The 15,388-nt window shown below is 40.8% G+C and overlaps 1 pseudogene across 1 annotated transcript; it reads right to left on the reverse strand.

Annotated features, from left to right (window-relative positions):
* Positions 1-2,829: 2,829 nt before the first annotated feature.
* LOC306659196 (glyceraldehyde-3-phosphate dehydrogenase-like) lies at positions 2,830-4,032 on the reverse strand (annotated as a pseudogene). Its single transcript has one exon. The product of its transcript is annotated as a glyceraldehyde-3-phosphate dehydrogenase-like (transcript).
* Between the last annotated feature and the right edge of the window lie 11,356 nt (positions 4,033-15,388).

Genomic DNA, 15,388 nt, shown 5'->3' on the forward strand with positions numbered 1-15,388 from the left:
TCCAACAATATGCTGCCTGCAAGAGACTCACCTCATAGAAAGAGATACCCACAGACTAAAGGTGAAAGGATGGGAAAAAACATACCATGCATATGGACACAGCAAAAAAGCCAGAGCATCCATCCTCATATCAGATAATGTAGACTTCAAGTCAAAGGTAGTCAGAAGGGATAAAGGACATTTCATACTGCTTAAGGGAAGCATAAATCAGCAAGACATAAATATCTATGCCGCAAACAGTGGCTCATCCATGTATGTCCAACAAATCCTTCTCAGTTCCAGAAATCAAATAGATGACAACACAATAATACTAGGTGATTTTAACACACCTCTGTCACCACTGGACAGATTCTCCAAACAAAAATTAAACAAAGAAACCATAGATCTCAATAACACAATCAATAATTTAGACTTAATGGATGTATATAGAATATACCATCTAACAAAGAGTGAATACACTTTCTTCTCAGCAGCATGTGGATCCTTCTCTAAAATAGACCATATTTTATGCCACAAAGCTACTGTTAGCAAATACAAGAAGATAGAGATACTACCTTCTATTCTATCAGATCAAAATGGATTGAAATTGAAATAAATGACAGAGTAAAAAACAGAAACTACTCCAACACCTGGAGATTAAATAATATACTATTATATGATGAATGGATAACAGAAGACATCAGGAGGGAAACTAAAAAATTCTTAGAGGTAAACTAGAACAAAGATACATCATATCAAAATCTCTGGGACACTATGAAAGCAGTTCTTAGAGGAAAATTTATTTCATGGAGCACATTCAATAAAAGAAGAAAAAAATCAACAAATAAATGACCTAACACTACAGCTCAAAGCCCTAGAAAAAGAACAGAACAACACCAAAAGTAGTAGAAGACAGGAAATAGTTAAAATCAGAGCTGAAATCAATGAAATTGAAACAAAAGAAACAATTGAAAAAATTGACAAAATAAATAGTTGGGTCTTTGAAAAAATAAACAAAATTGATAAACCCTTACCCACACTAACAAAGAGAAGGAGAGAGAAAACTCAAATTACTAAAATTCAGAATGAACAAGGAAATACCACGACAGACATGAGTAAAATACAAAACATAATTAGAAGCTATTTTAAAAATCTCTACTCCAACAAAATAGAAAATCTCAAAGACATCAACAGGTTTCTAGAGACATATGAATTACCTAAACTGAACCAGGAGGACACACACAATTTAAATAGATCAATTTCAAGTAATGAAATAGAAGAAGTCATCAAAAGTCTACCAACAAAGAAAAGTCCAGGACCAGATGGGTTCTCAGCTGAGTTCTACAAAACCTTTAAAGAAGAGCTCATTCTAATACTTCTCAAAGTATTCCATGAAATAGAAGAGGAGGGAACTCTCCCAAACTCATTCTATGAAACAAATATCACCCTGATACCTAAACCAGACAGAGACACATTGAGGAAAGAAAATTTCAGATCAATATCTTTAATAAATATTGATGCAAAAATTCTCAACAAATTTTTAGCAAATCATATACAAAAATATATTAAAAAGATAGTGCACCACAATCAAGTGGGTTTCATCCCAGGGAGGCAAGGTTGGTTCAACATCTGGAAATCAATAAATGTAATTCACCATATCAACAGACTGAAGTCAAGAATCACATGATTATTTCGATAGATGCAGAAAAAGCATTTAATAAAATACAGCATCCCTTCATGCTCAAAACACTAGAAAAAATAGGGATAGTGGGAACATTCCTTAACATTGTAAAGGCCATCTATGCTAAGCCCATGGCTAATATCATTCTAAATGGTGAAAAACTGAAAGCATTCCCCCTAAAAACTGGAACAAGGCAGGGATGCCCTCTTTCACCACTTCTATTCAACATCGTTCTTGAGACTCTAGCCAGAGCAATTAGACAAACCAAAGAAATTAAAGGGATACGAATTGGAAAAGAAGAACTCAAACTATCCCTATTTGCTGATGATATGATTATATATTTAGAGGAACTGGGAAATTCCACCAGAAAACTTTTAGAACTCAAGAGAATTCAGTAAAGTAGAAGGATATAAGATTAATGCTAAATCTATTGCATTCTTATACATAAGTGATGAATCCTCAGAAAGAGAAGTTAGGAAAACTACCCTATTCACAATAGCCTCAAAAAAAAAAATACTTGGGAATCAATCTCATAAAAGAGGTGAAAGACCTCTACAATGAGAACTACAGAATACAAAAGAAAGAAATTAAAGAAAACCTTAGAAGATGGAAAGATCTCCAATGTTCTTGAATAGGCAGAATTAATATTGTCAAAATGGCCATACTACCAAAAGTGCTATACAGATTCAATGCAATTCCAATTAAAATCCCAATGATGTACCTCACAGAAATAGAGCAAGCAATCATGAAACTCATCTGGAAGAATAAGAAACCCAGAATAGCTAAAGCAATCCTTAGCAAGAAGAGTGAAGCAGCGGGTATTGCAATACCAGAACTTCTACTATACTACAAAGCAATAGTAACTAAAAAAGCATGGTATTGGCACCAAAATAGACAGGTAGATCAACAGTACAGAATAGAGGACGTGGACACAAACCCAAATAAATACAATTTTCTCATACTAGACAAAGGTGCCAAAAATATGCAATGGAGAAAGGATAGCCTCTTCAACAAATGGTGCTGGGAAAACTGGAAATCCAAATGCAGCAGAATGAAACTAAACCCCTATCTCTCAGCCTGCACAAAACTCAACTCAAAATGGATCAAGGACCTTGGAATCTGACCAGAGACCCTGCATCTTTTTTTTTTTTTTTTTTTTTGGGTACAGTGAACTTTATTGATGGTATGTGACAGTAGAGCTCCCTAAGCCCCTCCCCTTCTTCAGGGGGTCTGGGATGGAAATTGGGAGGAGAGGAGATTCTCAGTGTGTTGAGGGACCAAGTTAGGGGCAGGGACTCCCCGGTTGAGGGCCTCTCTCTTCCTCTGTGTTCCTGCTGGGGCAGATGGTCCAGGGGCTCTTACTCCTTAGAGGCCATGTGGACCATAAGGCCCACCACCCTGTTGCTGTAGCCAAATTCATTGTTATACCAAGAAATGAGCTTGACAAAGTGGTCATTGAGGACAATGCCATCCCCTGCATCAAAGGTGGAAGAGTGGGTATCACTGTTGAAGTCGCAGGAGACGACCTGGTCCTCTGTGTAGCCCAGGATGCCCTTGAGGGGGCCCTCTGATGCCTGCTTCACCACCTTCTTGATATGATCATATTTGGCAGCTTTCTCCAGGCGACAGGTCAGATCCACAGCCGACATGTTGTGGGTGGGCACACAGAAAGCCATGCCAGTGAGCTTCCCATGCAGTTCAGGGATGACCTTGCCCACAGGCTTGGCAGCTCCAGTGGATGCAGGGATGATATCCTGGGCAGTCCCGTGGCCATCACGCCACAGTTTCCCAGAGGGGCCATCCACAGCCTTCTGAGGAGCAGTGGTGGCATGGACTGTGGCCATGAGTCCTTCCACAATGCCAGAGTTGTCATGGGTGACCTTGGCAGGGGAGCTAAGCAGTTGGTGGTACAGGAGGCATTGCTGACAATCTTGAGAGAACTGTCATACTTCTCATGGTTCACGCCCATCACAAACATGGGGGCATCAGCAGAAGGGGCAGAGATGATGACCCTTTTGGCACCACCCTTCAAATGAGCCCCGGCTTTCTCCATAGTAGTGAAGACACCAGGGGACCCCACAACATACTCAGCACCAGCATCACCCCATTTGATGTTGGCAGGATCTCGCTCCTGGAAGATGGAGATGGACTTTCCATTGATGACAAGCTTCCCATTCTCAGCCTTGAGTGTGCCATGGAATTTACCATGGATAGAATCACCTGGAACATGTAGACCACGGAGTTGAGGTCAAGGAAGGGTCACCAATGGCAACAACATCCACTTTGCCAGGGTTGAAAGCAACCCTGGTGACCAGGCGCCCAATACGGCCAAATCCGCCCACTCCGACCTTCACCATCGTGTCTCAGGGATGCGGCTGGCACTGCATGAGTTGAGAAGAAGCGACTGTCTGTCAAACAGGGAGGAGCAGAGAGCCAAGACCCTCCATCTTATAGAAGAAAAACTAGGTCCAAATCTTCAACATGTTGGCCTAGGATCAGACTTCCTTAACAGGACTCCCATAGCACAAGAAATAAAAGCAAGAATCAACAACTGGGATAGATTCAGACTAAAAAGCTTTCTCTCAGCAAAGGAAACAATCAGCAATGCGAAGAGAGAGCCTACAGAATGGGAGAAAATCTTTGCCACTCATACTTCAGATACAGCACTAATTTCCAGAATATATAAAGAACTCAAAAAACCTCTACACCAAGAATACAAATAACCCAATCAACAAATGGGCTAAGGGAATGAACAGACTTCACAGAAGAAGATCTACAAGTAATCCACAGATATATGAAAAAATGTTCAACATCTCTAGTAATAAGAGAAATGCAAATCAAAACTACTCTAAGATTCCATCTCACCCCAATTAGAATGGCGATTATCAAGAATACAAGCAACAATAGGTGTTGGAGAGGATGTGGGAGAAAAGGTCCACTCATACATTGCTGGTGGGGCTGCAAATTAGTGCAGCCACTCTGGAAAGCAGTGTGGAGATTCCTTAGAAAACTTGGAATGGAACCACCATTTGACGCAGCTATCCCACTCCTTGGCCTATACCCAAAGGACTTAAAGTCAGCATACTACAAAGATGCAGCCACATCAATGTTCATAGCTGCTCAATTCACAATAGCCAGATTGTGGAACCAACCTAGATGCCCTTCAGTTGATGAATGGATAAAGAAACTGTGGTATATATATACAATGGAATATTATTCCACCATGAAGAATGATAAAATTATGGCATTTGCAGGCAAACGGAGAAATTGGAGTGTTAAGTGAGATAAGCCAATCTCAAAAAACCAAAGGACGAATGATCTCGCTGATAAGCAGATGATGACACATAATGGGGGAGTGAAGTGGGGGCAAGAATGGAGGAAGGAGGGACTGTATAGAGGGAAAAGAGGGATGGGAGGGGTGGGGGGAAGGAAAAAATAACAATGAGTCAAAACTTTTTCCCTAGGTAAGTGTATGATTACACAAACGGTCTGCCTCTACTTCATGTACAAACAGAGAAACAAGATGTATCCTATTTGTTTATAATAAAAATAAAAAAATTAAAAAAATAAAGAGCGGGAGCAAGCATCTCCACCAAAGGAAAAGAAGAAGGAATGGCAATGAAGAAGATAACCGCCTTCCCCCGCAGACCAAAAGGAGTAGTAGAACCCTGTCTTTCAGGATTCCTGGGACACAGTCTTCCAGCAGTGACAGCAGTGGCAACAGTAGCAGCAGCATCAACAGTCCAGATCGGCTGGTGAGCCAGAGCGCAGGTCGCGCCCGCATCCGGCCCCAACGCCTCTCAGCCCGGGCGGAGCAGTCTGCGCCGGGCCAAGGCCCCACCTCCACATCAACCAGACCCTGAAGGTGGCCCACTTTCACAGCCTGCAGCGCCGAGGACGGCCTCCGACATGACGCGTGGGCAGTTCCTTGCCTTCTGTGAAGAGACAGGGTTGTGCAGATTTGATATTTCAACTTACAATTTGTTTTAAAAAATTGAACACAAAAAAATGCCTGTAGGCTTTTCAGTCTATATTTGAAATAGCAGGTTAACGGGCAATTGTTCACTTGTGGGTTTGATGCACTATTGCAATTTCAAAGGGACTTTGAAGCCATTTTTTTATAGGATTCTTTTAAGGGAGGGTCTCAAATCCATGTCAAGGCAGTGGTGTGGGGAAATCTCATCTGTGTGTGTTGCATCCAGTGTGTCCAACTCAGACTGATTTCCAAATCTCTCAATTATAAGTTCTACTTTATGTAAAGGGCCTTTTAAAAATGCGGGATCTTCAATTTTTTAATTCAATAAACTAGCAAAAAGTTAAAAAAAAAAAAGAGTGACCGAATGTATTTTTTAAAAAGAGAAAAAAAACAAGACCCAACTCTATGTCACCTGTAAAAGATTGACTTCACCTTTAAGGACAAAGATGGGCTGAAAACAAAGGGATACAAAAAGACATTCTATACAAATGGAAAGCAAAGAGGAAGGGCAGTTGTACTTATACCAGATCTAGTGTTTAAAAAGAGACAAAGACTGTAAAGAGAGACAAAAAGTTCATTGTAGTGGTTTATTTGAATTGCCGACTTGATTGGATTAAGAGATGCCGATGATTAAGAGGCTTCTGGGTGTGACCATGAGGGCCTGTCTAGGAATGACTGGAATGTGGAATAGTGAACTGAAGTGGAGCCCCTCCCGAAGCGTGGACAGCACTGTCTAATAGGATGGAATAAAAGTTGGAAGAACAAGGAAGCAGATTCAGATGCAGATGCAAGCTCAGCTCTTCCTGAAGGGGTTCTTGATCAATACTTCAATTTTCTGAGGATATTGGACTCTTGCTTCTTCACTCTTCCAAAGTGGACTCTGTCAATGATTCTCCAGGTAGTTTCCAGAAGCCTTGGTCTCATACTAGAGTAGCACTGTTGATCTTTCTAGTTCTGGGGCTTCTGTGTCTTGGACTGTGCAGCTGTTGGTTCTTCCAGCTTTCCAGCTGCAGACGGCCATTGTGGACTATCCAGCTTTTGGTCATGTAAGCCAATCTAATAAACCCCATTTTTATAATCATACTTCCTGTTGATTCTGGTCCTCTAGAGAACACTGACAAATACAGTCATTATATAATGAAAGGGGTCAACTATCAAGAGGACATAACAATTGTTAATGTATATATATAACCCACTTCAGAGGACCTAAATACATAACTATTCATAGATATGAAAGGAGATACAGACTGTAATGTGATACCAATAGTGAACTTCAACAACCCATTTTCAACCAAGGACAGATTAGAAAAAAATTTAAAAAAAAGAAGCATCGTACTTAAACTGTGCTTTAGACCAATGGACATATTCAATAGCAGCAGAATACACAGTTTTCTCCCTTCCTTTCAAAAATTTTATTCACTTGATGGTGCAAGAACCCAGGGTCTTGACCATTCTAGGTAAGTGCTCTACCACTAAGCTACGCGCCTAGCCAAAGAAGAACCCTCCAAAGACTTTTTAAATTTTGATGTGCAGATTTATTGATTTTTATGTGCTTTACCACTCAGTTATATCCCCAGCCCTGTTCAAGTGTACATGGAACTATCTCCAGAATTGATCATATGTAAGTCCACTAAGCAAGTTTTAAGAAATTTAAGGAAACTAGGATCATATTCCTGCTATCTTTCCTGACTATCATGGTATGAAACTAGAAATGTAGATGAATTTTAGAGAATTAATAAATGCTGGAAATTAAATAGCATACTCCTAAACAACCAATGGATCAAAGGAGAGATCAAAAGGGAAATTTAAACATACTTTGAGATATGAAAATGGGCACACAATATCCCCAAAGCTAACAGGGTGCAGCAAGAGCAATTCTAAATGGAAATCTTATCATAACAAATGCCTACATCAAAAAAGAAAGGTCTCAAAATGAACAATTTAACATTAGCTCTAACTCCACGATCAGGAACAAAGGAAGGATGCCTACCTATTCTTAGCTCTTCTACCAACACAGTACTGGAAAATCCTAGCCAGAGCAAGTAGTCAAGAGAAAATAATAAAGGGCATCCAAATTGGAAAGAAAGAAGTTAAACTGTCCTTGTTTTCAAACACCATCTTGTATATAGAAAACCCGCACAGAATGAATCAAACAATATTGCCCTAGTAAATTTATGATTTTTAATTAAAATAAATAAATAATAAAAAAGAAAACCCGCAATGATACACTAATCAAAACAACACAGCACCAGCATTAAAAAAAAAAAAACACTTAGATTAATAGAACAAAATAACTCAAAATAAATGAACACACTTATAGTCAGTTGATTTTTCCACAAAGTGTGCCAAGACAAAAGGTAAGTGTTGGTGAGGATGTGGAGAAAAGGGAACTCTTCCTGCCATGCAATCCAGTAATCCCACTACAGGGTGTATAGCCAAAGGAAAGGACATCAGTGTGGCAAAGAGACATTTGCACCCCCATGTTCACTGCAGCACTATTAACCATAGTCAAGATATGGAGTCAACTTAAGTGTCAATCAACAGATAAATGGATGTAGAAAGTGTGGTGTATGTACAAAATAGAATACTATTCAGCCTTAAAAAGGAAATCCATTTTGACAACATGGATGAACTTGGAGGTCATTATGCTATGTGAAATAAGCCAGGCACAGAAAGACAAATACCATCTGATCTTTCGTATATGTGAGATCTAAAAAAAAAGTTGAACTCACAGAAAAAGAATAGTGGTTACCAGGGGCTAGGAGTGTGGTATGGAAAGGGGATCTTACAAGGAGAATTTGGGAAGGAGGTTAGGGAGGTGTTAGTCAAAGGATTCAAAATTAGGAGGCATAAGCTCAAAGCATTTATTGTACAGCATGGTGACTATAGTTCATAACAGTGTTTTTATTGTATTGAAAGATTTTCCCCCCAGTACTAGGGATTGAATGAGGTTGGGGGGTTGCCCCTGAGCTATGTCCCCAACCATTTTAAGACAAGGTCTTGCTAAATTGTTGAAACTGACCTTGAACTCTGAGATTATAGGCGTGCATCACCATACCTGGTTTATTGCAAGTTCTCACCACAAAAAAATAAGTATGTGAGGGAATGATGTTAATTGGTTCAGTTTAGTTGTTCCATAATATATGTGTATTTTAAAATGTATTGTTCATGATAAATTTTTCCTTTTTTTTTTTTTTTGGTACTGGAAATTGAACCCAGAGGCACTTTACCTCTAAGCCACTTCCCCATCCCTTTTTATTTTTCATTTTGAGACATAGTCTTGCTAAATTGTTGAGGATGGCCTTGAACTTGCAATCCGCCTGCCTCAGTCTCCTGCATTACTGGTATACAGGCATGTGCCATTGCATCCAGCTACACATTTTTTTTTTTTTTTTGTCCATTAAAAAAAAGTGCTAGAACATTGCCTGACACCTGGTAAACAGTAAACAGGAGAGACTTAAGTTTTGAATCAAAGAATATAGACTTGATGAATCTGGTAATAAATTCTTGGGAGTTCTTTTAAAGAAATTACCTGCATTAGGAAAGCTAAATGGCAATAATATGATTCCAAGGGAGACTAGAACAAAGGCAGGAAAAGTAATCATTGGGGGGAAAAATCTTCCTTAACTGATTGAGAATGGAAAATCCTATAAAGAATATGAAATTTAAAAAGTAATGGAATCATCAGCAAAAAGGTGACAATTAGGATGGGAGCAAGATAAGTTTTGTTTTAAGTTAGAGGTCTTCTAGGCTCTTGTTCCTCAAAATGTAGTCTCCAGATTGGCATTACAATCACTATCACCTGGGACAGGTGTTTTTCCTTGTAGGAAAAGCAGGCCCCAGCCCAGCCTGCTAAATCAAAATCTAGTTTAACAAGATCCCCCAAATGACCAAGCAGCATCAACTTGACCTGCACACAACCCGAGAACTGGGGGCACATCCCCAGTTGCACCACTTTCTTGGATTTCTCAGATAAACTACTTTGCCTTCTAAGTTAACTTCTTGCCTTAAGATGAAGATAGCAGTCCTAACCTTGTAGATGTTCAGATGGGATATAGTGAGGCCAGGCCCTGGTGCCATACCTGGAGTATAGATGGGACTACACAATGTCAATCCTTCCTCTTCCCACTCTTCTCTCAAACGAGACTCTTCACGTGTTTCATAAGACTGTTGTGAGCATGGAATGACATAATCCAGCCTGGCAAACTTTAGGCACTCAGCAAATGCTGATTAAAATTTGAATATCCTACAATGTCTGTTATCACCATGTAGCCTATGCACCATGATCTGGGGTGACCAAAAGGAGAGTCCAGCCTCGGTGTGGCTGCCTGGCCCAGGCCTGTGATCTTGGCTGGCTCTGCTGTCATTTATCAAAGGGGCTCCTCAAGGGCCCCAGTTCTCAGGGAGGGCTCAATATGCAATGAAGCCCAAGTGATCCTTCTAGAAAGTAAAACTAATAATAACTCCCCCTGGCCAAAAACTGTTCAGTGGCTCCCTGTGGTCCAGTTCAAATCCCTCAATGTATTTTACAAGCCCCGTTGTGATCTGAACTGGGTTTCTTTCCAGCCTCATTTGTCACTCCCCCTGTTAGGACTTAGATGTGAGGTATTCCCCCAAAACTCACATGTATGTGAGACAATGCAAGAAAGTTTAGAGGTGAAGCAATTGGGTTACGAGTGCCTAAACCTAATCAGTGCATTAATCCAATGATAGAGATTAACTGGGTGGTATCTGTAGGCAGGAGGAACTTACAGGAGGAAAAGTTTATTTTGAACTCGGAGTTTCAGAGGTTCAGTCCTTGGCCAGCTGAGTCTATTGCGCTGGGTCCACAGTAGGCAGGTAGGATGTGGCTGGAGGAGATGGGTCCCTGGAGGCGTGCCTTTGGGTTTAATATTTGCTGGGATGAGTTAATCTCTCTCTGCTTTCTGGTGCCATGTTCTCAGCTGCTTTCCTCTCCACATACCTCTGCCTTGATGTTCCTCCGCTTATGGCCTGAGATTTCTGAAACTGTGAACCCCAAATATTTCCTCCTTAAAAACAAAAACAAAGACAGAAAACTGAGATCTCCAAGTGACTTATGTGTGCAAGCAAGTTTGAGAAGCAACTGTCTAGGCAGTTTTTAAAATGGAACTTTAGTGTCAGAGAAGTGGGAGTTACAAAAACTGAAGGAGGACAGGGTATCACATGTTTCAGACATAGAAGGAAATGTCATTGAAGGACACCTCTGCTGTTAGTCAGCTTTTCCTCACTGTTACCAAAGCACCTGGCCAGAACAACTTACAGGAGGAAAAGTTTATTTTGAACTTGGAGTTTCAGAGGTTCAGTCCTTGGCCAACTGAGTCTATGGCGCTGGGTCCACAGTGAGGCAGAACATCATGGTGGAAGGGCATGGCAGAGGGGTGCTGCTCACCTCATGGTGGCCAGAAAGCAGGGAGTGGAGAGAAAGGGGCTGCAGGGAAGGGGACCCTTCCAGGGTACACCACAATGACTCACCTGCCCCAGCCACACCCCACCTGCCTACAGTCTACTCAAACTAGGATGGACCAATTAGGTTACAACTCTCATGATCTAATCATTTCACCTCTCAATATTCCTGCACTAACACAGGAGCTTTGGGGGGACACCTCATATCCAGACCATAATAGCCTCCACATCCAGTTTGCTAGCTTACTTCCTCCCAGGAGAGTTTTTCCTTTCTGTCTGGAAGCAGCTCTTCAGTTAAACTCCCATCCATGAGTTCTAGAACAGGAATTGGTGGTGGGACTCTATCCATCTATAAAATGTAGATTTCTGGCTTTCCTTCTTCTCAAGATTACTGTGAGAATCAAATGAGATGATGTTTGCAAATTTGTGGGCAACGTGAACTCTAGAGATACCTGGTTTCCATAAGGGTTGAATACTGTGTCGCTCTGTTTTAATTGATTTTGAAGCTTGGATTCTGTTTACGTGGGTTTTACTTCAGGGCCAGGAACTCAAACAGGCCCTGGAAGAACACAGTTGTGCTCTGAATTGTTTTGCAGAACCTTATGCCTGAGGAACCAAGAAACCTCAAGATTTAAAAAAACTTATTCAAAATCCTCCTTCCAGTCACCACACAACTCTCCCACATATTAACCCAACATGTTGAAGTTTTTACTGTTTTTCATTTGCAGGGTATGGCTGAACACTCAGTGCCAGAGAGTAGGGATCTGCAATCTGTATTTCACTCTGCCCACTGGAAGATTTCTGCAATTGTTAGTAAAGACCACTATTAGTGTTTTGCATATATCAGCTTTTACAAACTATGTAGGGTATCCATGCATTCACCCCATCTAAGAGACGGTTCTCAAGGAAAGATGATGTAGTGCTTTCCCAGAGATGAATTTTGGCATGGTGGTGGGAGGGTGGGAGCATTCTGGTTAGAGAAGCAGCAATGTGTTCATTCAAGAAATGAGAACAGGCAGACTTGGGGGACTCTGCAGCACAACCAGTGGGGGCGAGTCCTGCTGAGTCTGCGAGACCATGTCACAAAGCAACGGTTGTGCACTGTCATGCCTAAGTCACTCTAGGACACCCACAAGGAGTCAGACTCCAAGCATTTCCTTCAGCAGTCACCCCTCAGGACCAGGAAGGCTGTGAGTGCCTCTTAATCGGCCATTGTTAAAATTAATACCACTTGCTTTGAGAAAAGCCTTCACTACAGTCTTTCGGTTAAGAACAAGAAAAGGCTACCTCCAAATATGATCAAACTGAATAAGAGCTTTACAACTTGACAGAAGTGTGTGTGTTGGGAGGTGATTTAGCTTGACATGACTGCTGTCATCTTGAGACATCACCATGGCTGCCCAGGAGTAACCTTGGTCAACGTTCTCTGCATAGGTTCTCAGCATGCTATACATAAACAAAACCATTACTGGAGCTTTCAGACTGAACCCTGGCACCAGGAACGTACCGAACTCTTTCATACTTGCTTGAGATAAAACAGGTGTAATCCACTTTGGATGATGTCAATTTTTTTTTTTTTTAATGCAGCGCTGAGAATTAAACCCAAGGCCCCATGTGTCCTAGGCAGGCTCTCTACCACTGAGCTACACCAGGCCCTTGAAGTCACTTTTGTCCTGAGACATAGGTATATATGTCTTATAGATATATAGATATGTATATCCCCCTACTTTTGACTCAAATTTTGGGAATCCACTCTTGCTGCCACCCAGGATGATGTCATTAAGTCCCCTAGTAGACTGCAACCCCAAGTCTGTCTGCCTCTTTTCTTCAGTCTCACAGCTCCTAGGGTGGTTCTGATATGCTGGGACCAGTTGTTCTGCAACAGGGTGTCAGGCATGAGCACTGAACCAAATTATATTTTATTTTTATTTTTGGCAGTACTAGGGATTGAACCCAGAGCCTGTGCTAGGCCAGCACTCTATCACTGAACTGCATTCCCAGCTCCTTTTGAATTTTGAAACAGGGTCTTGCTAATTTGCCCAGGCTGACCTGGAACTTGCAATTTTTCTACCTCAACTTCCTGAGTAACTACAGTTATAGGCATGCACCCCCACACCCAGCAAAACCAAATTTTAGCTGGGATTAAGAGGCAGAATGACCTTCTACAAAGTCAACTACAGTAGAATTCAATGAAGATCAACGAATTGTCATTAAACTCACTTCAGTTGAAGAACATTGGCAATTCTGTCAGCGCTACTTGGGTTTACCATTATTAGTTTTCTCTTGCCACTATTATCAATTGCCACAAGTTTAGTGGCTTAAAACACAAATGTATTATCTTATACTTCTGGAGATCAGAAGTTAAAGATCAATCTCAATGGGCTAATGCCAAAGTGTCGTCAGGGCTGATTCCGTGTAGACCTGCCTGAATAACCCAGGATACTCACACACCTCCAGATTTTTAACCTAATCACATCAGCAAAATCCTTTTTGTAATGGGAGGTAACATATCTGCAGGTTCTGAGGATTAGAACATGGACATCTTTGAAGATCATTATTCCATTATAGGTATGGAGCCACATAATTTTTTGAGGCAATTAATCTGTTTGAAAATGGAAATGCATCCCATTCCAGACTGCACTGGTGATTCCAGAGAAGGGTCAGCAAACCTTTCCCATAAAGGCCAGATAGTACACATCTGTTGTGACTCAACTCTGCATCATAACATAAAAGAGGGCATAAGTAATAGAGACACAAAGAAACATGGCTGTTTCCAATAAAAATTTATTCACAAAAAGAGGTGGCAGGCTGAATTTGACTCCTATCTAGGCCCAGCTGAAACAAAAGAATTCTGTTTAATCATTAACATTGGAGTCAAGTATGCAGGGAATTTAGATAATTTGATGAAGGAAAAAGAAAATTAGCCAACATGAAAATTGTTTACAGATTGCAATTAATAAATATGCCAACTCGGCAGGTATTTGGGGGACCAGGCCCTAACAAACTGGACCACAATTTCCTTGTGTAAGAGCACTAAAAAAGGAGCCAGACAGGCAAGAATGTTAGTACCAGGAACCAGGAGAGACATGCATGCTAATAGTACACCTAGTGGACAACTCAGCAATCTCTTAATGGATACTTGTCAACCAAGTTGTTTCCTAGAGAAGAATGAGGGACTACAGGCTTGAGCAGCAAGTAAACGTCCCAAAGATGGCTACTCCAACAGAGCCTGTCAATCACAATGGAAGCCAAGGAATGGAACAGATGACTCTGAGGTCAATGACAGTATTTATCAGGCATAAAACCCAGATAGATATCATGGTGAGGACAAAGAGAACTGATTGAGTTTCCTCAAATTTGTGATACTCCTGCTTCAACCTCCTGAGTAGCAGGGATTACAGGTGTGCACCACCATGCCTGGCTTAACTACTTTTTTACTGTAAGAATTAATTTCTATGGCCTAACCAATTCTTTAAGTATGAAGTAAAAAGGAAGGCTGTGAAAATGGGGTGCTTTTATAGTGATTTTTTTTGGGGGGTGGGGTACCAGGGATTGAACTCAGGGGCACTTGACCACTAAACCACAACCCCAGCCATGTTTTGTATTTTATTTAGAGACAGGCTCTTACTGAGTTGCTTAGCCCTTGCTTTTGCTGAGACTGGCTTTGAACTCGTGATCCTCTTGCCTCAGTCTTCTAAGCCGCTGGGATTACAGGTGTGCATCATCATGTCCAGCTTTTACAGTGAGTTTTTGATGCATTTTAATAATCTTTTCCTTATGGTATTTTCCAACAACGTGAAACCTTAAAAAAACCAGTTTAGTATCTCATCTATATAGAAGACTAAGCCCATGCTTATAGAATATAGTTTTGCTAACTAAATCCAAACTGCAGCAGCTTAGAGATTTAATTATCAATGTTTATAGAATATTGTTTGCTAATTTCAAAATAAATTTCGTTTTTAAATTTTTTTTTTTTTTTTTTTTTTTTTTTTTAAGTTGTAGACGGACACAACACCTTTATTTGTTTTTATGTGGTGCTGAGGAGTGAACCCAGGGCCTCACACATGCTATGCAAGTGCTCTACCACTGAGCCACAACCCCAGCCCTCAAACAAATTTCTGATCAGGACATATGTGTGATTAAATGTATTCTCGTTCTATTGCCTAAATGGAATAAATTTCTTCAAATGATGTTTCAAAATTAGCCACAAAAAACTTAGGTCTGATTGGAACATTCTTCCTGTTTGTGTCAGTTTCTCAATGTAGAATTATTTTTCTTTGACTTTGTGGCCTCTGAGGGGGGCTGCTCAGCTGGTGTGGGTGTCTCTG

The sequence above is a fragment of the Sciurus vulgaris genome (assembly GCF_902686455.1).
Source record: "Sciurus vulgaris genome assembly, chromosome: 4".
Classification (NCBI taxonomy): Eukaryota; Metazoa; Chordata; class Mammalia; order Rodentia; family Sciuridae; genus Sciurus; species Sciurus vulgaris.